Source organism: Calonectris borealis, chromosome 1 (genome assembly GCF_964195595.1).
Source record: "Calonectris borealis chromosome 1, bCalBor7.hap1.2, whole genome shotgun sequence".
Classification (NCBI taxonomy): Eukaryota; Metazoa; Chordata; class Aves; order Procellariiformes; family Procellariidae; genus Calonectris; species Calonectris borealis.
The window spans coordinates 79,847,845-79,873,523 of NC_134312.1; the positions used below are offsets into that span (position 1 = coordinate 79,847,845).

The window sequence follows — 25,679 nt, forward strand, 5'->3', positions numbered from 1 at the left end:
TTGGCCACATGTCTCACTGAGGCTAAAGATTATTTTTGTGTACATTTTTGTACAGTACCTATATTCTATTTTAAGGAAAAATATACACATGCATTTTTCTTCTTTATTAATAAACTGAGTGACAATTTAAAATAAATTCTTTCAGCCATTCAGAATGGTACACAGATGTACTGGCACATTGCAGAGTAAGTTAAATAGAGAGCGAAGTATTATGTCACCAAAGGAGCAGAAGAAGAGGAGCTGGTCTCTGACCACTAAAGCAAAATAAAGCAGTGCTAAGACGGTGACTTTGAGAAAAATAAGCCAGACTATTCTACTACTTAGGTGAACTATGGAAGCAGCAACAAAAGAGAGAAAAATCTTACCAAAGGAAAAATGTGGGAAAAGTATAAAGGTGTACTGTGGAGTGAAAAAGCAATATTGAAATAGGTGGGAAAAAAATAGAAAATCAGTTCAGGACATAAAGCAGAAAAAAAGGGGGGGGAGGAAGCTTATAAAAGCCATAACATTAACATGATTGATATCTTCAAAGAAAGAGAGGATTGGAATGAGGAGTGAATAGGCATTGGTATGAAGACCTGTCTGATATCCAAGCGTGGGAATACCAGTCTGAAGTCTTTAGCTCTCCTTGTAGATTGTGTGGAGAACTCTGATGCCTTACTGTATTTCATTCCAAGGCCAGATATCTCACAGTGGATAACCCAAACCTAATTTTTAGGATGCTTAAGTCTTTATAGGACTTTGCTTTTAGACTTGGCGGTGAACAGAATATTCACTTGCATTTAGATTTAATTTAGGTGCGTGTATAGGTAATTGTTATTCTTAAGCTGCTGCTATGGAGAGAGGAAAAGAGAGAGGCTCCTAAGGGGTTGGTTCAGGGTACCTATGTTAGATATGTACTACAGATTTCTCTCTGAAGGACCCTGTATCTACTGACACTATATATGATTCTGTCATCTTAATTTAGACAGTTAAAGTGAGCTGTATCCTCTCTCTGTCTCTTTATCTCCCTATTCTATAAATGAAGGCAATAATTTTTCTTCTGTGATGTTGTGAGGATAGCATTCAACAGGAGTTGCGAAGCACTTGCATATTGTGGTGGTCACAGATTGAGAAACGTCAAAATGGGAGTTGTCTTTTGTTGGAGGAAAAGTGTTCCAAGGAGATTTGATGGACTGTTGCATATATACAAATTTTAAGGACGTGGACAAAAGTAACCTTTCTTCAAAAAACAGCAGCAGAATTAGCTGAAGAAGACTAGAAGCAATAAGAAGTGAATAGATTTAGCATGCGGTCTGATGAATAGGCAGAGAACAGTCATAGCATCACTTCTTTGGGATGACCCAGAATAATTTATCTAGAGTGTTGTTTCACGTTCCCCATAGTTCTATCGCTATCACAATACAAGAAAACAAAAATCGTTATTTCACCATACTGTATATATTTTTATATGTAATTAGTGGTTTCTATCTTTAACTATGATTACAAAGCATATGCAAAGGTGTTACTGACACAAATGCATTATCAAAAAATGTTAGTATCACTGGCTACTGAGACTAAACTGCTGAATACTACCTTTTATACCTGATATATTGATGTCCATGCTTCGTTGACTAGTCTGAGCACAGTTAATCTTTCTACTACCAATTGGTATAGTAATTTCTGGTAACTTTTCTTTAAAATTGCTTGGCTGTGAAAGTAGAGGAGACTTTTTTCCCTTGAATCTTTCAAGGTTTGTGGCAGCTGAATTGAGTAGTCTCGGAAATCTTAAGTCATAGTGCTTCCCTGAGGGCAAAGTCATCCCTTTACAAAGTGCCATTCATGCCCCACTTACCCTCGATTAACGCTTCCAAAATAAGTTTGAAGTGGGACACTGGCCTTCTATTGAAGCACATTCGTCACATGCAGAAAAGACTTTGGAAGGCCTGCATTTAATATCTGTATGTCTGTTTCTCACTTTTTTCCCTCACAATCATAATATATAAATTTTATCATTTTTTCTTCTTTCTTTTTTGAAACAGAAAGAATGACTTACTGGGAAACCAAGTTAGAAGATGAAAGAAGCGAAGATTGGTCATCTATGCAGAGGAAATGACAAGGTATGCATAGCAATCACACTGGAGATTCATTTCTTGCTGGTGCTTAGGTCTTCATGGTAGATTACTTCTGGCAATAAAGTTTAAAAATAGTCCTCATAAACCTTGAAAAAGATGTTTTGAAAAGAACTTTTTTCTTCTGTTTGATTGCCAGAATAAGCAAAGTAAGTATTTATATCTTTATAAATATCTTTAAGATACACTTTTAAACTCGTTGCTATGCTGAATTGTAGCTGTATTTCTACAGGTAAATGGCAGTCACATGCATGAATTGTTTTTTTGGCAGAGGCCAGTAAAAACAACACTTCTCCCAACACCAAACTGAAATCCCTCCGCTATTAATGGTCATTCTTGAGACTTTAAAATAATCGTTTCATGGATTCATTTAAATCACTGTACACTCAGTTCAGGAGTTGTACCATTTTCTCTTTTCTTTGTCATTTATAACCATTACAAGGAGATGTGCTAGTACCTGTTTTGCACTGCATTTAAAGAATATGTTCTTTTACATTTGTCATCCTGTAGATTTGTAACTTGAGGAATGCAAAATCAGCACTACTAACAACTCATGTCTCTCAAATATTTTCAGTAATGTGAATGTGTAATATTTACACAGTGACTGCTAAGAGATTGGCACAAGGCTATATGCCACTTAAGTTCTGAGGTTAAATGTTACTTCAGTGATGCATAAAATTTGTATTGACCATCTGCCCAGCATTGAATTGAACCCATTAATGAATAAGCCTCACAGTATCACTGTGAGATAGGGAATTATGATCTCCATTTAACAAGTGATAAAAGTGAGCCCCAAAGGGCTCGTGTAATCATTTCAAGTCATACAGAAAGTATATAATAGAGCCAGCAATGAAAGCCAGCTCACCTGACCTGCCATCCTTCCTATTTGGACTTCCCTGCATTTGGTGTCATTTTCACTGTGTTCTGTCATGCGTGGAATGTGTACATCAACATCTATACATTCTTTATGCACAGTTTTAACTATCAAATTCTCTTGCAAAGTAACTTAAAACACACAGTTAATGTGAACCGTGAATCATGCTCATCCATAAAGAACAATATGAGACACAATGCAAAAAGGCCAGCATAAACAGCACCAGATGGCCTTCGTAAATTGAGCAAGTTAGCACAAAATGCCAAAAGGGAGATCTGTTACTGTGACCTCTCTTTCTATTTTTTTGCATAACGTTGAGAGGAAGACTATGCAGATCTTTCTGTAGTACAGAAAGGAACTGCTGGTATAGGACGATTAAAGCTTTTCCTTTTGTAATCTTGCTGAACGTCTCTTTGATTTCCTTTAGTAAATGTCAGGTCACATGTTGGCTGCTTGCATTCTAAAACTGAAGTATAAATCATCTTCTCAAGTGACAGAAACTGTCATTTTCCCTTGCAAAATATTTTTCTAACTATATCTTATGTAACTCTTACAGTTGTTGACATTTTCCTTAAAAGCCCTGTTCATTTGACACTCGAGATTCAGTACAAAGCTATAGACTGGAATAGAGAATTCTTTTGCCTTTGCTTGTATCTGTTTCCTTTACCATGAGTTGAAGAAAGAAATATTATGCATTTCTGAGTCATGCTGTAGAAAGGTATTTTATTTTTAATATCATTAGAATTTTAAAAGAAGGAGAAGGAAAGACCTTAGCATAGGTGAAACCAAGAGTTAATACACTTCAATTATACAAAGTGGCTATTAAATTTTGATGGGATGCTATTACTGATACTTCAAATAAAATGTTGATGTGGTGTTGTGGGGAGTGTGGATAATGAGTTGAATGCTAGAGAAAGGCTGTTGATTTTTATGGAAAATGTATATAAAAAATACATGATCCTCAACCAAAAACGTTCATGTGGATATATCCATAGGAAAAAAATCGGAGTAGAGGCGACTTATGTCTGTCTTTGGTTGTGTCTGCAAGAGTACAGCCCTATATAGCTGTGTCTTGGCATAGATAATTCTGAAGGTACTTGCCCACACTTTATGTTTTATTGTGCCTGATTTCTGCCCAGATTAAGGGTGATACTCTAGCATTAATAATCTGCTTTCCCTCTACTCTTACATATCTGCAGAAAACTATTGATACGTCTTCCTGATAGGTCTTTTAAATCAAACTTATCAAATGTAATAATTCCGTAGAAAAAATGGCTGCAGAATGTGGAGTCAATTAGTGTGAAATTCCTGCTGGCAAGGCCTTTGACTTGCGGCTTCTGCTGGACCAAGCTGAGGGATGAAAGAGAGAACTTTTGCAGGTATTTCAAGTCATTACCTGTGCCAATCTCACCCTAATGAGCAGTGAATTAAAGTGTTTCCAAATTGTCCTGGAAAAATAAGTTCAGGAAACACTGTGTTCCTTCAGAGGGAATGCTTACAAGGGTGATCTGGAATGCCAGGAGTTTGGTCTTGAGAGTGGGTCCATTAATCCTAACACATCCAAGTCCAAATGTTTTAGTTAAATTTTAAGCAAGCTAGAGACCTTTATGGTAGGTGTGGGGTTGTTTTAAGACACCTTTAGGAGTTTGAAGATACATTAAGATGTCAGTATTGACATAGTCTTAATCTCTCAAAACCAGGATCTGAATTGTTTGGTTGAGTGTCCTGTTGCTGTCAAAGAATATTACTGAGTTTAGGAAGGGAAGTCAGATCTTGATCTAAATATCTCTGCTTTATAATGAGATACTGTATAATATTAACCTGCACAGCGAACAGTTGAACTCAACACAGACACATGTTAGACGGGCACTTTTCTCGGTTAAAGAAAGGAGTGAAAAGTGCCCTCCTCCTTCCCATGACTTGCCAGACTCCCAGCAAAGTTTAGAGCAACCTATTCTGTCATCTGTGGCATCTCATGATCATGAGTTTGGGGTTTGTAGAATCAGTTTCCTTCTTGTCAAAGCCAGAAGTAGATGGGTCCCCAGGAAACAGATTCCCTCTATCAGTCTACATACCTATATGATCTTATCACTGAAGACTCTCAAAGCTGGTGCATGGACATTACAAATTTGTTCTCCTCAGCTCTTAGAGGTAGGAATGTAATATTTTACAGGTGTGGAAGTGAAGCACAGATGTGAATACTTTAAGATGTATAGCCCCAACAGTTGAGGCCGGATATTTAAAAGCATTCAGCGTGGGTCAGTTAATCTTGTAATGTTTTCAGGGATACCAATAGCCAGGTTGCAGTTTGCCTTTGAAAGTCTGACTAGTTATTTTAGCATCTAAAGAAGCCAGGAGAACTGAACTTATTTTTTGCCCAAGATCATAAAGAAAATATGTGGTACAGTTGTGAAATGAATCCAGCTATCTCAAATTTCTGCATACCCAAAGGACCTTCCTCCCTCCCACCTTACTCTCTTCTCTGACTTTTGCTGAGTTTTTGGAAGACAATGCAGCTCTTCTGTGAACCGTTCTCATTAAATCTTTCTTTCTCTTGCTGCAAGCTGTAATAGACGGGACTCCCAACAGTACTGCCGTAGTGCACATTAGACAATACTGGGTCCTGAACCCTGAAGTCTCCAAAGGCTTACTGGATGTTCTCCTTTTAAGACCTCTGTTGGTACCAGTTATCTCAAATTACAAACCATTGGCAGGTCTCAGAAGTCTGCAAGAGTAGGTCTCTCCAGTTGTTATATATCCCAGGAGATCTGCAAAGAAAAGGAGGATGATTAAAGTTTATGGCTTGAGCAAGAAGAAGTCAGAGGGAACATTTCCCAATGTTCTTTTTATGAGGTTTTTTAAAGGAAAAATATTTTTCACTGACAAGCCTTTCTAATGATTGAATACACTGTGAGTTCTGTATTTGCAAGAAGGCCTAGAGGAACACACTTTTATTTTCTGCTGGAAGACTGCAGTCTTTAGCACTCTCAATATTAAGATCATTGGAGCCAGGGTTCCCTGCTGATGTTACTAAAATGAACTTTAATCAATCTTGAAAAAAGACTTTAATAACCTGAATTATGGCCCCCAGTGCTAGATCTTTGATAGGAGAGTGAGCCTAGCAGTATTGATTTTCTCATGCTCAGCATTTCTTCTGATATTTTTGCCACTTGTTAGCAATGTATATTTTAATAAAACCTCAGTTTATGAAGTGTCTTTTCCCAGCAGTCTTTCTATGTTTAAGTGGAACGTTTTTACATCCTTCACATATATGTTTCCTCATTTTGAAGAAAATGCATTTTTTGAGGAAGATTCTGGATTCCAAAACTAATCTAAAAACAGAAACTTCCTTCCCTCTCTAATTATGACACAGCTCTTGTCAGTCCCACCAGATGGGGAAGATGAGCCAGAAAGTAGCATGGATAGTCAACCAATTTTATTCTTTCATTTTCACTTTTTCTGTGAGGAGGCAAATGCTTTTTTTGACTCAGTACGGCATTTTAAGTCCTGGCCTCTATGTTCAGAAGAACTTAAGAGTTGGTTTTAATAAAACAGCCTGGAGAACTTTAGAGAATTCCTCTCCTGAGAGAACTGCAAATATCCAAAAGGGGTTGCCTTCATTTTTGGCCAGGAAATCCAGTGGGGAGTGCTCAGGAGCAGTTTACTCTTCATATGTGAAGAAAGATGGGGGGGGGGGGGAAGCTGAAACTAATAATGTTGCTAATATTTCTCTAGGTTTGTATTCTAACAATGTAAATTACAGCAAAGTCCACAGGTGGCATCTTGTATGTGGCCTGCAGCCTTCTGACCTCCTTCTGAAAGGTGACCTTGTGGTTTGATAGGTTGGCTCTCCATAAGTAAGTTGTTACTGAGTAGACCACTAATGCTTCTCCACAGCACTATTGCTGTACCTTTATAGGGACTGCTAAATGATGTGGTATGTACCACAGAGACCACTGTCCAGAGGAAAGTGCTGTCAAAGAGTGAGAGGGGGTTAACCACAAAATATTTACCATTTTAGTGTGCACTAAAAAAAAAACATAGCTGAAAACAGGATTTTCCTTTAGTGCTCTTTGTGCATTGTGGTTTTACATTGGCTGCAGAAAAGGTTCTGTACAGTGTTGATTCTCCAAAGCAGATGGCAAACAATGATTAACCAGTTCCTTCCAACTGCTCACTAATGAGCAGAAACCAAGCTGAACCAGTTATTCACATTGAATTAAGCTTAAAAAAAAATCATGTAGTTATCAGCATAAATGTTCTCATCTAAATCTAAACTTTCCCAGAATAGTGCACTTGGGGCTGGATGTCTTTCTTCAAGCTTATTTCTAGTGGCAGAGGATATGAAAAAGTAAATGATAGTAGAATATGATTATAGTTCTTAATGTAATTTAAAATTATTCCATTGTAAGTAAAATACTGATGCACAAGGGCAGGACCTTTGAACCGTGTGCCTGTCCTACGCAAAAGTAAGTGTCTTGTATGCTGCTGTTGAGACTTACTATCTTGTTTAAAGCTTCTTTAAGATTTGAGTGGAAGCACTGCTCTAGCAGTAGTATCAAGGATTTTAGATTTATGGCATTAAGAGCTAATGGGAAGCACATTTGCTGTACATTCACATTCCTAAGCTGTTTTACTTGTGGCACTTCAAGGCCAAGTGAGGCCTAGGATAGATGAGCTTTCAAATTAAAAAAAAAGTTTTAATATTGATAATTTGAGAAATGGTGTATATTCTGCCATCACTGAGATGTTAATGAAAGAGGCTGGGGCCAACTGTGTAGGAAGCAGCTCTGTAGAAAAGCATCTGAAGGTCCTGGTGCACAAGTTGACGTCAGCCATCCGTGTGCCCTTCCGGCAAAGAGCCAACTGCATCCAGGGCTGCATTAGCAAAACTACAGCCAGCAGCTCTAGAGAAGTGATCCTCCCCTCTTTATAGCACTTGTGAGACTGCGTTTAGAGTACTGCGTCCAGTTTGTACCCTAGTACAAGAAAGATACCGCCATACTGGCATGAGCCCCGTGGAGGGCCACCAATCTAGTCAGGGCTGGAGTACATGGTAAGTAAGGAGAAGCTGGGAGAGCTGGGTCTGTCCAGGCTGGAAGAAGGAAGGCAAAGGGGAAACCTTATTACTGTCTGCAACGACCTGATCGCAGGGGTAAGGAGAAGATGGAGCCTGACTCTTCTCAGAGGTGCACAGCAGTAGGACGAGGGCCAACAGCCGCAAGTTGGAACATGAGAAATTTCAGTCAGATACAAGGAAAATCTTTTTACCGAAGAATGGTCAAACGCTGGGACAGGTGCCCAGAGAGGTTGTGGGTTCTCCATCCTTGGAGGTGTCCAAGATTAAACTGGATATGTGCCTGAGCAACCTGATCTAATTAGACCTGCTTTGAGCAGGAGGTTGGATAGATGCTTCCAGAGGTCCCTTCCAGCCTGAATTATTCTGTGGTTCTTCGATTCTATTACAACAAGGCCTAAAACAAGAACGATATTGCAGACTTGGAGCACTGGAAGATCAAAAAGGAACAACTTGTTGAAAATCAGAGTGGAATTAATAATATTGTACATCTGATCAATTCACCTTCTGGCATCAAAATAGTCAGGGGTTTATGTAATGAATAGTTACCTCAGCATTTCTTCTGTATGTTTCTGCCTAAAGTGAAATCACAGCTTCATTGAAGTCAGATAAAATTCTCATTGACTTCAAGAGGCTCTGAATTCTGTCAGCTTAAATGGAGATCATAGGAGGGTTCTTTAAAGTCAGATAATGGTTGTAATGTGGGGAGAACTTCAGAGAATAGTTTTCAGTTTTTCTGAAAGTATATTTCACAACCACCAGATTTCTTTAGCATATACGGATAAAGTTATGCTAGTATTGGAAGCAAAACCCCAATATTTATCTCTCAGCTTTGTACCTGTGTTTCTATAAGCACAAGTATTTAATTGAGTTGCTCAAAGAAGGAGTTAAAATTGGAGGAAAGAAAAGCTTCCTTCCTATGATCCCCAAGTTAGAAAGTATTTCAAAGCTTTGAAAATTGTTGGCCAGCTCTGACATTTAGAAAACTCATCTTGCAAAGGAAGTATGTAAGAAGTCCAAACCTTATCATGTGAGCTTAATTACACCCTGAAAATGCTTGCTTTTTACAACCATGATAAAACATATAAAATGCAGTATAAACATACAGTGCAGTATTAGGGCATGTGTTCCTTCATTGCGTTTCTGAAAAGGCAGAAGGGTTTTTAACATTGCTTAGGCTGGCTTTATGAAATGGCACTTGTCAGCAGAGTGTATATAGCCCTGTTACTGTTACGTTTATATGATAAAAAACGTCCAGGGTATGTTTCCTCCTCTTATCTAACTGGCCTATTCTAATTTATAATGTTGCATATACTATTGATCAATATTTTTAATTGTGTGGATTATGTGTGAATACACATAATGATAAATTCACACTGGAGTCTACTTGGCCTGTAAAAATTTTATGCAACTCTGAGGAAAAGTTACTGTTATTAAAGAACAATTTTGGAAACCAAAGTGCCTGTTTCAACGCCCAGCCTTGGTCCTTTAATGTAGTCAGGGTTTTGGATGAGTGCAGGTTTACATGTAATTATGAATTTAGAATGGTCCAGGAATATTTAAGAACAAAAATACCTCCAGTGTAGAGGTTAATTTCTCGTGAATAATGGCTACAGAACGATTTTGTAATTTTCTACCCTAACCTTCATAATATACCCTTCCTTAAGAACAGTCTGTATCTAAGGAATGTCTATCAGCATGTTATTGCCAATTCCAATGTTTGGCATTTGTTGTGATTTTATAGTAATATTAATAATATTTTTTTTTTCTTTTCCTCATACATTTTAGCCTTCAGAACTTGTTTTCTTTGCAATCCCCTGTAGTCTTGAGGGATTTTACATATTTATAGAGAATTTGACATAATACATTAGTCCAGTAGCTGGAGCATTAAAAAGCAAGAAACAGAACTTGTGATTCTGAGAACTGGTAATACTGCTTTTAGGATTTAGGAAGATTTTTTTTAATGGAACATTTGTATGCTTGTATGTGAATCCATTACATGACATACACCGTGGTTAGCAACAGCTTTTGTGTATCATGGCTCAGGTTCCCATACACTCTTGACAGTATGTATATTCATGAGATTCATGACATTTTCCTGCATCTGCTCTTATAACAGATTTCGTTTCAAAGCAGCACTTCATTGATGTAGTACACTGACACATTTTACGTATAATTGCTTTTCATCTGGTTGTATGATTATTTTGTGACACCTAGTGGATGAATTGATAGTAGTGCCGATTTGAATTTCCTCGGGTTTTTCAGATTCTCTTGATAGACATTCTGGCCTGGAAACTCAATTCACATTACAAACACATAGACTCTTTTGCTTTCATACTTTCTCTCTCTCTCCTTTTTTTTTCTCTTTAACTTTGCTCATGGAATAACTTGCTCATAGCCAGGTGAACAAATACCCCACACCAGGGGAAATTTCTTGAGGAAATTCCAAGAGTCCCAAAATAATACAAGGTAGTAAACATTTGAAAATTTCATGATACTGTTTAGTCAGGATCCCTACGTGTGCAGCGTGTGATCTTCACACATCAACTTTTTCTACTGTATCAACTTTTCTGTGGTGTGCTTCAAACATGCAATTCCCTTAGGGATTGAGTATATGCTACATGAAGTTATAAAAGGTTACAAAGTAGTACTTATACTTATTACCCTATGAGGAGTCTTAGAAATACCCATTCCTTTACTGTTCTTAGAGAATGAAATCTGATAAATAATTAAAATATTATTCTATACACACAAGAATGTTTTCAGAATATTTACATCAAGAAACAGAGTCTAGAAATGCCTTAAATGTATGACCTACTTTCACAACTAAGATATATCTTGTGAAGTATGTCTTAATTTACATGTTATGGATCCTGTGCCTGAAGCTTATTTCAAAGTCATTTCTCCTACAGGAAAATGTTGAAATACTGTCCAGTATGTTTGCTATAAATGCTGTGAGATAGAAAAGTAGGTATTTTTATATTACTCTGTTTTTTATGTTGATAAGTGGAGGGGAATTAATTATTTCAGTTGCGTCAAGGCTGCTTGCTGTATTGCTGGGTTGATACTAATAGCGTGCACGTTTCTATCTTCAGAGAAGGTATAATATGCTCCTTGCCTGATAGATTTTAAATTCTGAAATCTTCCAGCATCCCAGAGCAGGCGCAGAACAATAGCTTACATGATAGCTAAGATAAGATTTTAGTAGTTTTTAAGGAGGACCTAAAAGGAACTGTAAGGGATATGAATTTGGAGATAAGAGATTATGTATTTTTCATATGTGGGGAACTGGAGTGGAGTTGTGCAGAGGACATGAAGAAATTGATTTTAAAGACCATCTTCAAGATTTTAGGTTTCAGCTTGTCACTCTTCAGAGAAAATGTGTTGCATATTTCCACTCCCAAGAGGCTTCAAAATCAGAAAATGTAATACTAAACTGTGTCTTTAATACCAACTGACGAGGCGGTCTTTTCCTGTGCTCTTCCTAGTTGCTCATCCTAACAGTTCTCTTGTGACTTTCATTTATGTAAAATTAGGGCCTGTAGCAACAGCGTCATGAATAATGGACACAAAGAGTCTAACACACCGTCGAGCATCTTTGCTCACGCTCTACCACCTGAAGCCCTGCTTTAAGTCTGTTAATGAATGTTTAACCAGTGAAAGCTTTAGTCTCAGGTAAAAAGACTTGCACTAGAGTAAATCTATGGAGAGCCCCGGTCACCTGAGAAAACAAAAGATTGTACAGAGGGAGCCGAAACAGGCAGTGCTGTGTTTCTGGCCACCCGAGCTCCTCGCCTGTAATTCATGAGGAGTGCTACCTGTGCCAGCGAGCACCGTATTGGTGTCACCGTCCCCGTCACCCCCGGCACTCCAGAAACCTTCACCCCCCTCGGTGCATGGGTGCAGATGGTCAGATCAGGCCCTTGCGGTGAAAACGGCAATATTCGGTGGTTCCTACTTTGCTTTTTTTTGTCTTGTGTAAACCTGGTCTGGGTCTTTGCATTGGACGGCTAGTGAGGCTGGTAATCTCATTAGCGCGTGCAGCGAGTATGTGTATAAGCCTTCTTGTCGGTGTCTTTGTTGTGCCCACAGCATGGAGTACTCCGAATGGAAAACAAGTGATCAGAGCAGAGGCAAAGTAATCGTGACAAAAGCACCTGTGTATATTTTTCTAATCATAACACAACTTGAGACAATATCAAAGGGTGGTAACAAAGCTGCTACTGTGCACAGAGATCGTCTGCTGGTAACCAAAGAAAAACAATAACTAAAAGGAAAAAGGGATCTCAATAATGAGCAGTGTTGTTAGCGGCAAATTCATGGAGGTCCCTGGGAGTTAGAGGCGTGCAAGAGGCAGGGCCCGGCTCAGGCTCCAGAAGGACAGCAGAGGAAGGGGACGCAAGGCAGGACACGGACCGGGGAGGCACTGCACCTCCAGAGGCGGGCACGCCGCCCCAGCTGCGCTCGGTGGAGGCCTTTACTGCAGGGTGTCCCTTGGCAGGTGGAGGCCTCTCGCTGTCAGCTGGTGTGCCACGGCCTGGTAAAGCCACGTCCTAACAGGGACATGAAAATGTCTAACAGGGTCAGCGAAAATACTTCCTCTTGCAAAAGGACTTTTTTGAGCAGGTCTATAGCCTCCCCTCCACCCCCCCTCCCCCCCAAAAAAAAAAAAAAAAGTAACCAGAAATAAACAGCCTGCTGCGGTTTTGGTTTGCAAGGCCTGTACAAGTATTTTCCCTGTGTTAATAATGTAATGTCAACTTCCAGGCTTCTGCTTCTTGACTGTCAGGTTGAACCAAGCCCAGTGGCTTGAGCCAAAATACAGTCCAGACCTCAGAACATCGTTCTAAAATGGAGACGAATTTTAAGCTTTTAACAATATTTTAAAACAAACATCCTACATAGATTGGTGATTTTATGCCAGCTTTTCATATAATGCTATGAACGATTTCAAATGCTATGGGTCTAAAGTGATCATGAGAAATGCAACAGTTTGTAAATGATAAATTTTGCTTGTCTACCATAATACAAATCTTATTCTTTGTTAGCACTTGAGTAACTTTGTCCTGTTTGTGATGATGGCAAATGTAAGTGTGCATTGACACAGATACAGAATTATAGGCTAAATCCATGTAATGCTGGGTTATTCAGACCTTTGGTCTAATCCTGTGGCCCAGGCTACTAATTTCCTCACTCCTACTTGTCAGCTGCTTGGTCTCACTAAAGGCTAAAATTTAAAATGAAAGCCTACGGGGCAAAGGGCAGAAGACATTTTTCTACCAACTAGAATTATTGGCACAGCTGCATTTCTGCAAAATGAATTTTAGTTTCTTGTTGAGGCTTAGAATATACCCTGACAGACATTCCCTCTTGGTGCTTAATTAAGTTAGGACTTGCACATACTAGTTTATTGCATGTCTTTTAAAAAGGAAAACCATTTCCAGGAATTTAAATCCATTTCAGAGTGAAAATTCAGTTTTCCAAAAAAGGAATTTGTGGGTTGAGATTGGAGATGGCGGTTTTTAAGAAGATGTCAGCTGAATATTGTTTCCACAGCCTTGTGACTCCGGTTAATGTTACTTTCCTAGCTCACGTAAGGAACTGAAATAAATAACACTTCCTATCAGTGGTATCGCATAGGTTAGGTGTGACATTGTATGAATTGCACATATTAAAAAGCCAGATCTGGTAGACTTAAAAGTCAAATGGCTTATTTAAGATTCTCTGTGTATTAAGGGTTTTTTCTGTCCAAAAATGCTTAAAAATGCTATTCAAATAATTGCTTGTGAGATGGCTGAGTATTTAGCTAGAGAGACTGGAAGACTGTGATCCTGACTGTTCTCTGCATCAGTGAGTGTGCCAAGTTGCATTCTTTATTTTCACGGGGCTTGAGGGGAAGCGGGAAAGACACAATTTTGAAGAGTTGGATATCACATATCCAATCAAAGATAAGGGTGCTCAATTTAAGTGTCCAATTTTGTGTTCAAAGATGTTAAGCAAATCCAGATAATGTCAGCTGAGTTACGCGAGTTCAACTCTTCCAAAAATAAGGTCCAATGTTCAACATCCTAAAATACGCAAATATTTGGGGGGGTTGTCGTTAATATTTCATTTTTGTGTCATCTGCATGAATACAGTCTGCATTAGAGTGTGGAGATAAATTATGAACGTTTAGGAAATGCTTACTGTAAGAAAGGCGTTATATGCCTCTCTTATTCTTAGCTATCTCTGACAAGAGAAAATAAAACTGATACATATTCTTAGCTCTTTTCTTAACGAGAAACAATCCCTAATTTGTCACAGTGTCGCCTCCTCTTACTGCAGACACTCATCTCCCAGATAACCCAGCCCTTGCTTTTTTGCTTCTAGGTATGGTAAGATATCAAGAGTACCTGTAACATTTCTTTTTCATAAGACATACCTCACTTGCCCCCGGTGGATTTGTCATCTCCACACAGGTTTCATCTCCCCTGGACGCCAGCCTCACCCTGATTTCTGGGCATTAGGATCTGGTAATCATCATTTCTGCCACGGAGAGCTCCGAAACGCAGCCCAGTGTGAGTTCCTGCTGCTACTGCTGCTGCTGCTCTCGCAGCCGTCTGTGTCACGCCTGGCAGCCATCTTAGACCTGGGCAGAAAGCCCATCGGGGCAAACACAACAACTCGGCTGGGAAGTAAGTAGACGGAAAGATTATGCTAGGAAAACACGGAAGATAAATATTTAAGTCATACAAAACAAATAGCTTGTAATACACTGAACAGTTCTGCGTTCCTTTTGGAGTTTATTTAAGAAAAATGTATCTCCTTAAATATTTGCTTAAGAATACAAGTGCAACATACAGAGCAGCCAGTGATTAGCCCTGGTTTAATTTCTCTTTTTGCGGAGGCTTTGAGAAATTCTGAGTGTTTTCATCATTCTCTTGAATACTATCTTTTATGGCTTTTTAGCGTTCAGAGTATTACACAAGCAAAACTCAGAAATAAATGCAATGGAAAAATAAAATTTTGTCAGTGTAGGTCCTGCAGTTTGCATAAGCAGAAGACACGATCCCACATCCAAGAAAAATGAGGTCTTGTTTTGATGGAAAACTGTCTTTTTCCTAATGCATTCGGTTTTGAAGCATCTGTTTAACATTCAAGGCATTTTACAGCAGTAAGGCTATGAAATGCCTAACATATATGTATAGAACGTGTCTGTGAAGGTGCAGAATGCCTTTGATGTATACCCACCGCGGCTCCTTGTCTTTACTGCTAGTCAGTTCTCTATACACCCCTTCAGTAGGTTGAAGCAGCTATCATTAAGCATGTCCCTTTTTTTTATACCATTGTAAACCTTTTCTGAAACATGCTACGTGAGCGGTCATTTCTATGGAGGAATTTCCTTGACTTTTGCATGGATCCATATGAGAGTAAGGAAGCTCCTGTGCAGGTCTGGGCTAGTAGTCAGGCTACAGTATGTGAGATGGAATTATTTAAACTAATGTATGTTTTTATGTTACGTTGCTTTTTTTTTCCCTTATACATAAAATGTTCAAGATTTTAGGAACATACATAAATTATTGCAGAGCTCAGAGACATTTAGCCAGAGTTCTGACTCATTTCACAGCTGCTCCTTTTTCCCAAATATTTGCAAACAATTAGATAAAGACAATGGTTTCAGTGAATATGTAAAATTATTTATTAAGTAGAACCATGTTACAGTACCTACGATGTAATAAAAAAGTAGACAAAGGTGAACAAAAATTATATAACTGATTTTAATAGAATTACTGCTCAATGCACGTAGTTGTTGGCTTCTAAATTCTTTCCTGATGTGTAAGATTTCTCAGGATCCAGAAGTGTTGACTTTTACCTTCTGCGCCCCATAATTTGTGCTGTATTGGATCATCAGGACTTTCTTCAAAGCCACTGAGGCCAAGTGAAGGCGTACTGTTGATTTCAGTAGCATGTGGATTGCTCCCCTTCTTAAAAGAAGTCTCCTGATGACTTTGAGGAGAATGTTTCCAGGCAAAACTGTGAATAGGGTTTGTAGAAACCAGAACAGCACACCTGAATGTTACAGCACCGGGTTAACCTCATCGGTGAGCAAACATCACAACCAAAGTTGATCACCCATTTGGATGTTATCACAAAGGTAGAGAATGATAAATTTGATCTCCTAGTTACAGTCTGGCTATACTACTGCCTATTTAAAGGTATTATAAAGTTAGTGTACGCAGGCTAATGTTCTTCTGTAGCCAACTGAGAAAGACAAAGACTTGTACAGAGAACTGTCTAGAGCAGGAGCCTAACTGAACTGAATTTTAGAAAAACCTGTGCCAGTCCACTGAATGTAGGAGGAGACCGTGGAAGGTTGGTCCTGTGAATATTTCCCATTGTGCCTGCCTGAAGTTCCGGCAGAATCTGTCCTGTATTATTAAATTACAGTAAAGTTTCACAACTGGGGAAAGAGCTGTCGTTTGCCATTTTAGACGCACCTGTATTTCAGTAGAGGGTAAGATCGTGATATACGTCGTACTTCACAGGAGTCACAGAATCTGTGTTTGTAGAATACTTTTTACTTCTTGAAGGATGCAAGCTGTATGAAGGCAGTGTGTCATTTTTGTTACATTTATTTAAAAATATATTTGAAAATACTGTGTGTCAAGTTTGTCTCATGTAGGTCACAGGAAACCGAATCCTTCCCTCCACCAAATAATTTCTGTCTGAAATCTCCAGAAAAGTTACCTGCCATGGTACTGCTCTGTCACAACCCTGTCCTGGAAGGATGATGTAGTACAAATTCCTGCCCAGGGCCTGATCCAGGGCCTGTTGAATTCAATTGGAAAGCTTCCCTTGGCCTCAGCATCCACCTTAGCAGAACCTCAGCCATTTACCCCACAACTGCTCTTGCCAGCAAATGTTTGTGACATTTTTAATAGTGAATAAATAGTCTGTAGGAGCAGAGCGGTGACTCTACACCACTTTGGATGCCAGAAGATAATCATTATATGGAGACGTGTTGGAAACCACTGATCTGGCCTGCATCCAGCCCCTCAGCCTTCCTGGGCAATATCCTTACTTTGTCACTAGCCTCTGAGCCATCTCCTTCCCCAGTGTAGTCACGGTGCACCACCTGCAGCCTGCACCCGGGGCACTCACCTTCCTCCTCGGAGCCCAGTGAGGTTTTGCGTTTGTAAATCATTCTGAGTTTTTGGGTAGAAGGTGCTCTGAAATCGCAAAGCACTTGGTCTATGTTGTCTCAGAGTCTGTTAATTAGTAAAGCTTTTAATTATATAACAACCCTACTTTAAAACTGTCCTCTTTCCTATTACATCATAGAAATAGCAGGCTTGGCCCTGTGTCTTTTTAAAAGTGACTGCTGAGGTATTTATCAACATCAGTTCCAAGACATTTTTCAATGAGCAGTGAGAGTTGGAATATGGAAATGTCATATTTTTCCTAGTATTAAACAGTTGTTAAACTAGAAATATAACTCTTGCCAGATAGTTATTTGTATGCATGTCTTCTTGATAGAAGGAAAACGAACATGCATTTTTCTTTCATTAAGTATTTTAAAGTTCAGTCTTGTTTGGTGATCTAGTCAATTAAAATAAGTTTATGAGCAGCTTGTGAGAGCAGAAGACTAATTAATTTTAGGTTTTGGATAAAGCACGTTCTTTTCCATTTTTGTCTGCTAATGAGTACTACTAATACCCATAATAACAGATCTTATAGAAAATAGTATTACACAAAGTTTATGGTACTTTACAAATAATTATCTCAATGTCTTTGTGAATTAACAAACTACTCCTATTTTTGTGGGAAAATATTACATTAAGGCAACATGATATCAGAACTGCACATAGAGAAAAGAAACTTTAACATTGTTATCATCGTAGAAAATAAGAGAATCCTTCTGAAATGGTTAATAAAAAAGCTCACCTTTTTTTCAACAAGGGTGAACATTTTCCAATCTCCCACTTAGCATTGCACCTAAAAGTGAAAATGAAGTCAAGATATATTGAAGATAGGCAGGCAATGTAAATCTCTAGAACATACTCAGGCTTTCCAAAATGTTGCCATTGTTTGGATCTATATTTTCACTTGTATCTCTTAGAGTCACTGGAGTCAGCTGTACATGTAGGATCTTGATCCGAAATTTCCAGTGGGTGGAGGTGTTTGGGTCTGTGGGTATTTCAGGCTTTTCACTACTGTGGACACATCCTTTTAATGTTAGATTGGTCCTTTGAACTGTTTTCACTGGACCATCCAGCATAAAGAGCTGCTACACTGAAAGGTTACATTGTTTTTATTCTTCCACTATAAAGCAAATGCTTATACAAAAGTCTCACTTTGAAGTAAAGCACACAATACACAGCTTTCCTCCAATTATGTTATGTAGCGCTGTTATATTTACATAAGGATAGGGTTTATTTTACACTGAAAGCACTTTCTGTGAGGTGACTGCACAATACACAGGTACCCACCCAGCACTGCTAAAATTCACCGACTTCTGCATAGGATTTTAGCCAAAGCTCCAATACGAATTCTTGGCTCTTAGGAAAAATACTGAGATCTCTGACCACACGTGTAAAGATGATGTTTGTTTTTAAATATTTTATCTAAAAAACAGAGGTACAGGGTAGGTTTTTTTCAAGAGAGTAATTGACCTTGCCAAAAAGCTGGTGCTCAGAAAATGCAGACATTTATAAACCCTTAAGTACATAGAGAAAGCTATCATGCTTTCTGCTGCGGAGCTTTCCAAATGAGTTTCTTTGATAGTGGTTAGAAAGCAGCTTCTGCTACCAGTTTTTACCATTTACATTAATGAGATGTTGAAATCTCTCATGCTACTCTTTATGTATAATATACAGAGAATATTTTATATGCTTTTTGGCCTGAGGGCATTGATGTTACGAGATGCGAAATCTGGGGTTGTACAGTATTTCCTCCAATACAGTGGTCTCAGAATGGACAGATTTGCACCGTTCCTGTTCTGTGCAATAAATGTGCACCATGTACAGCTCACCACAACCACTAACCTCTTTCTACATGTGGTCTGAGTCTACTACAGTGAAATATCTTTGAAGTTGACAGTATAACATTGCCTTTTATAGATTAACACATTGCTATCTAATTTGGTTAGACATCTGCGTTCTCCTTCCTTCTCTGCTTCGTTTAAAAGTGTGTTTGTTCCTTGAAGGTGAAGTAGCTGATACGTCTCTCTGCCTGTCCCTGCAATGCTCTTAACATTTAAGTCAATCTAAAAAAATACCTTTTCTTTTTTTCCACTATACTTTGCCTCTTGCCTGTCACTTTCAAATTGAGGGTCCCCATGGGCCATTGTATAATTGTGGTAGTAACAACTGAATGAGAAAGCTGGTGCTATGCATGGTTCTCCTTGAGAAAATGTGCAGAGAAGCTGCTCTCTGCTTTTGCACGTGCTCTCACTCACCTTATAATTGTTTCAGTATGCAGTGAACTGAAATTGATATGTATGTGTTTTCTCTTGCTCCTCTCTTTTTAGGTCCCCATATCAATTATGCTGAGAGCAGTGGCAGATCACTTCAGTTACCCTGAAATGTGACCTACCGCTTTTGGGGTGAGATCTGCTTTATAGTGAAACATCACTTTAGTTTATCTGTGTGTGGCTGCTGTATGTATCATTTATTGTTTTCTTTAGTTAACTGTTAACAAAAAGTAAGTTAGCTGATTAAGTTAGGGTATTTGCTTTAAAAGTTTGCTTATTTATTAAAGCAGTATTTATATTACACTATGGACTGGTATCTCAGTTATTTCCACTTCTTAGATCTGCCCTGAATGAGAAGTGTTGTGGTCGATCAAACCAGGTGGTGGGGAAGAACAACCCCCTCAAACTCTAGTGTAAGTGTGAGGTTAGAGTAGATTATACTATAGTGGCAATTTCGCTAGTCATATTAACCAAAGTCTGTGTAGTACGGTAGGATATATTTAGTTTGGCCATTGATTCAGAGCTGGGTTACTGTTCACTGAGGAGTAGCATATTGTTTAAGTAGGCCATAACATTTCCTCACAGTCTTGACAAATTCTTTGTTCAGTCTTATGGATTTACCCATAAGAACTTGGGAAGTTCAGTTAGAGAAACTTAGCTCTTCCCGATTAGGATAATAGAGGAATATCTAGAAGCACGTTAAACAATCCCTCTAAGTCAGCATCCACTCTCGTAAGTGGTAGCGATGCCTTTCTTGAAGTGACAAAACTGGTTTGATAAGACGCAGTCATGTCAGAGCTGGAAGTACAAAAGTGCATTTATTAAAAATGAATGCTGTATCCTCGTTCCCCTCGTGTATCTTGTCACTGACATGACTTCACAAGTTGCAAATCTATTAAACGTTTCAAACATGAAACCAGAGCTCATTAAGCAAAATGTCGACTGGTATATAGCAAACTGTTTCAGGCTCAAGACTGTTAATATTTGTCTCCAGAGTTTTTTGTCTTCTAGGTTGTCAACAAGCAATCCAGCTGTCTGGAAATACAGCTTGTGTTTCATCTGTTCAGAGTCTGACTGTCCTTTGGGGTGAGGTAGTAGGTTGTATAGTTTTAGGGTTATGCCCTGCCTGTCAGATAACTATACAATCTACTGTCTTTCCTGAAGTGGCTGTGATATCATCGTTGGATATGTCTTCAAAAGACAAAGCAAAGATTTTTCAACTGTAACATTCTCTGGCTCTGTCTACATCTTGGATTTGGTTCTTGTAGCAGGGTTATAAAAGAACACAAATGTCCTTACAGTGTTTAGATTCCTGTATTTCTCATTCAGGTTCAAAAGCAATTTCCTTTCTGTCATTTTCTCAGAGAAGGTGCGATGTAAGTGACAGGGCATAGAGGTACGACCCAGTCTGCAATGGGCTGGCTCAAGCCCCGCTTTCTCGGACTGCCGTGAGAGTGGCTGTTTGGAAACAGCTGACCCATTTCTCCATTACTTTGTGGCATTTGTGTTTATATTCAACGGAAAATGCCACTTTGGATTCAGCAGCTATTTAAATCCTCTTTGCATAGGCTGTTTGAGAAACTATGAAGTGATGAGTTGGACAAAAAACAAAGAGGATGTCTTACAGTTGCTCGTGTTCTGCCCTGGAACTGGTAAATGCTTGAGCCCTAAGTAAAGAGGTTTCTTTAATCAGTTTTTCTATGCTGATTTAACTTGCTTTTTTATTACATAATGCTAATTTGGGAGGGACAGTGCTTGCCACTGCGGTTCTTATGTCTCTGGAGTTGCCCTACCAATTCTGACTGACTTCCAGGAAGAACTGTGAGGAAGGGCCAACAGGGCATAATTATGGTCTTTTTAAGGCTAAGAAATGTGTGGGCTAGAAAGTGTTAAGAGAATCTTACTTGCAAATGGTGAAATGCTAGTTTTCTTTGGAAGATGCGCTTGATGCTCTAACAGGATGAGGTAGTAGGTTGTGTGGTTTCAGGGTAGTGATTTTGCCCCAATCAGGAGATAACTATACAACCTACTGCCTTCCCTGATAAGCAGCATAACAACATCAGTGGCTTAATTCACAGAAAAGCAAGGGCTAGAATATACTTCTCTGACCAGCAAAGTAAGTCTACATACAGTTGTTGTTCCCCTGTCCCTAATAGCTCTAAATTTAGTGTCTTGCATTATTTTTAATAACTTCCTACAAAATAATTATCTTTTTAAAAGTCTTTATCTTGAAAATTTGAATTAAAGAAGTTTTGCTTATGTCAAAGTTGTCTGCTCTTCATCTGTTTCATTTCTGGTTCATTTCAGTGGAATGAAGTTATCATGGGAAATGATTCCAAAAATGCGGTGACCTTGCATTCGAGATGTTCATATTTCCTTGACATCTAAGTTTGAGTGCAACAAATTTTACTAGCAATGCACTGTTTTTGTTCAGTCTTACCTCCCCCTCAGGAATCTTCCAGTGTTTTACAACTAAGACCAGATTAAGTCACACAACATTCTTCAGCAGGTCAACTTTACATTACAAATAAAAAGCTGTAACAATGAAAATCAAGGCCCAGATTTAAAAAAAACCCAAAACCAGACATTGATTTTTTACCCTCAGTTTCTCATAAGCAGGCTCATTTCATGACATTTAAACGCCCCCAAAAGAGAATTCTCTCCCATCTAAAAGGCACAAATTGCACCTGCAAAACCATGGACAGAAAATGTTAAGTCCATTAAAGACATTTTGAGAATACAAACTATAGAGTCTTACACTAAAAAACTGTGGAAAAAAGGGAATATAACAACAAGGTGCTGGTTTTGGTTGCGTACATAGAAATCATTCTCCCACATGCAAAATACACCAGGAAAGAGGGATCGTGTAAAACTTAAGATTACCTTAAGACCAGGGGTATCGAATTGGTTATGTATAACCGTTTGATCATACAGTATCTCATTACTGTAGATTGGAGTGAAAATATAAGTTAGTCATAATCCTCTATTCCTATCTCACATGCTACACAAAAGAAAGCCTTGCTCATGTAAAAAGCATTTCCCTCGTATCTGTAGCTAGGCAAGCTGAGACATCCATGGTGAGAGCAAAGGAAAAAACTGATGTTACACTCGACAGCAAAACTGGGTATTTTATTGCTTCTCTGGTCCAAAAATATCACACGTATCTGGAGTCAGATGGTATTTGAGGTCATTCAACACCTCAAAACAGGGCCTTTTGTTAATACCTTTAATGAAAGGTTAGGAATGTTATTTGACTCATGTTCATAGAGAAGAGGGATAAAGGCCATTGGTAGAAGAGGAAAAATTGCTGCGTGTCTGAAAAACATAGGAGAGTAGGCTGGTTTTAATCTTCTCTTTTCTTCTTGCTGTTTAAAGAGAATCTCTTAATTTAAAACTGCTGTAAGGATACTTACCATGCTGGCCATGTTCAAGGGCTGCGGGACATGCATTGCAGATTCTGAGCTCTCTTTCTTCTGCTGAAAATGCAGACTCACAGCTGCAGCATAAACATCTTAGATGAGCGTGAGTAGTGATTGCATTGTGTGTAGCTTAAAACATCCTGCTCCTCTCCAGGATACAAAATTGGCTGGAATTTTCTAGCTTAGTCTTAAATTCACAAAATACATAGCAAATGTTCTGTATGGGAGAAAGGGGTGACAAGAGGGAAAACGCTCTCTATGTTCTACAACAGCCTGTTAGAGCTTGTCTCTGAAGTCGTTTTAAAATCTTTTGGCTCTGCTTGGGTCAGCATTTTGTTCTTGGTAATGAGCTGTGAGTTTTCAGATTCTAGTCATTCTGGCAATCCCATTAAAACAAAGGGCCAAAAAAATCCATAGTGTTCTCTTCGCTAGGATCTACAGTAAGTGCAAAAACATGTGCCTATATTTAGCAGTGTGCAAGCCTGCAGTTAATCAGGTCTGTCCTTAGCAGTAGGTGTCATTACAGCTAATGGGAACTCCAATAGAAACTTTAAAGCACAACTCTGTGGTACCAAATATTTTCCAGAACTGTATACTGAAAATGTTTGTATCAAAATGTAGTAGCTTGGGCTGCTGGAATCGTGATGAAAAACAAGCTGTTTTTTTAAAACTCAAGTCAGCATTACTTCTTCTTGAGGCCATGTGCTCTTGTGTGGCGCACGTTAGGTGTGAGGAAAAAGCATAATCATGAGTATGCATTACATAACACATGATAATTATATATCATAACATACACTTTATTATAATCTGTGTCTGCTTAAACATCTTTTTTTTTTTTTAGTGTAACAACAGCTTTAATCGATGAGCAGAAGCGTAATACATCTTGCTGGAACAAAGCCTGTACATTTGCTTAGAACAGACCAGGTGAAAATCAGTGGGCGTGGGATTTTCTGTGAGGTCAGGATTTCAGTTGTTACTTTCCCTTCTGTGCCCTGAAGAAAATAAGTGGTGTTTTGAGACAAGGTACGAAAAAGACATCGAGCAGATCCCTGACATTAAAGCCACTGTTGCTGAATTTTAGATCTCTGCTGCATGGATACGTGGAGCATTATACCTCTTCTTCCATGATCCTGTTCAAAGCTGTTAGGTTTTTGTTGGGTTTTTTTAATGGGAGCAAACCTCCATATTCTCTAAAACCAGATGCCCAGCCTGAAAATTTTGACTCCATGTGGCAAAACACTAAAGCAAAATTAAATGTTTCAGACAATCTGGATAACCCTAATAACAGGCTGTGCTACCAGCCCCACTTGTGAAAATCTGGCATTGCGACTGTGCGTAGGTACGACGACGTGCCAGCTGCTGGGGCTGTTCCTCCGTGGCTGCGCTTGAGAGGGCAAAGACAATGAACACAGAAGTAGTTCCTGGGCGCTCCACGGAAAGGGCAAATTACAAAGGGGAATTTATACTGGGAGAAAATCCAAAAATGCAGTAAGACCGTAGCTGGCATGCCAGTCTGTGCTGGTACGGATTCAACATGACACACTGCATATTGCTAAACAAGAGCGGCACTTACGGTTGCAGAGAGGGAGCTGGTGCTCATCAGGAAAGAAAAATTGCCTGCCTTCCCTTGTGCTTGGAGAGATTCCCCACACAGGGCCTGGTCCCAGGATTATGCTCAGACTGGGAGACAAATATTAAATGAGAACAAAATAAAATGGTAGCAGAAGTCATCTGTGGTAAAGCAAAATGCACCATTCAGAGAATCGGTAGTCTGAGCATATTGCTAATTACCACGAATGTGATTGCGCACAGCAGTTACCTAGAGATGGCGTAGCTAAAACCTGTTTGGGCTTGGAGGGGTTTTTGTAACTAACGCTATGCAGTTCTCACAGTATGAATGCATACCAGTTATGGGAATAATGGTTACCAGGATTACTGATGAAATAAAGTCATTTCTGTCATGAAATACAACAGCAAATAGAAGGTGGGAAGGGAGGGAGGGTACAGAATTGGATTAAAACTGCAAAAGGGACTGGTAAGAGCAGGGTGGTGGTTTTACAAACTGGAATTTGACCAGGACTCCATGGTTAAACTATATATGCTTAGGAAAAAAACAAAACCAGGAATACCAACAAACCATCATCCAAGCAGGAAGATGCTGCCTCCTGGCACTGAATTCACTTTTCCACCAGGCAGGCAGAGGGGCAGAAGCAGTCCAGCTGTGACTCCGCCAAGTGCTTTTGCATGGCAGGAGCGCGGGAAGCAGCTCCCCACACGTGCTGCGTCACTGCAGGCGGAGCGGAGTTACAGACACCAAGAAGTGTTTTTATCTTCAAGTCTCTCTCTACGCGAGAGGTGTTTGCTCTGCTGGGCTTCTCCCCTGCGCAGGTCTGAATTACTACGTTAATTAATACGCTTAATGGAAGTGTGAGAGCTGAAGCCCACCTAGGCGCGTACAGGGGCCAGTCGATAATGGGATGCACCAAATTGTGCCCTGCTCACTGGTAATGTTTGGAAGGTTTTTGAAGCAAAAAGAATGGCACCAACTCTACAAAAATTTACTAGGAAAAAATCCATACAATTTGCTTTTGAGATTCAGAGACTTCACTAGGATGTTAGCTCTAAGAAGGCAACAACCTCTCTGGCTGCACCCAGGAAATCCTGCTGATGCCATTGATTTTACACAGGTGCAACTTGGAGGGGGGGGAGGGGGATGTAGCTCACACTGAAAAAGACTGTTTAATTA

General features: G+C 39.2%; 1 long non-coding RNA gene across 2 annotated transcripts in view; it reads left to right on the forward strand.

Moving 5' to 3' along the window:
- Nucleotides 1-19,815, forward strand: part of LOC142087681 (uncharacterized) — a 112,185-nt gene extending 92,370 nt beyond the window's left edge. For both annotated transcript variants that reach the window (XR_012675558.1, XR_012675559.1), the window contains 3 exons: nt 2,022-2,099; nt 14,521-14,736; nt 19,572-19,815. This is a non-coding gene — a long non-coding RNA (uncharacterized LOC142087681). The remainder of the gene's footprint in view (nt 1-2,021; nt 2,100-14,520; nt 14,737-19,571) is intronic.
- The last annotated feature ends 5,864 nt before the right edge of the window (nt 19,816-25,679 follow it).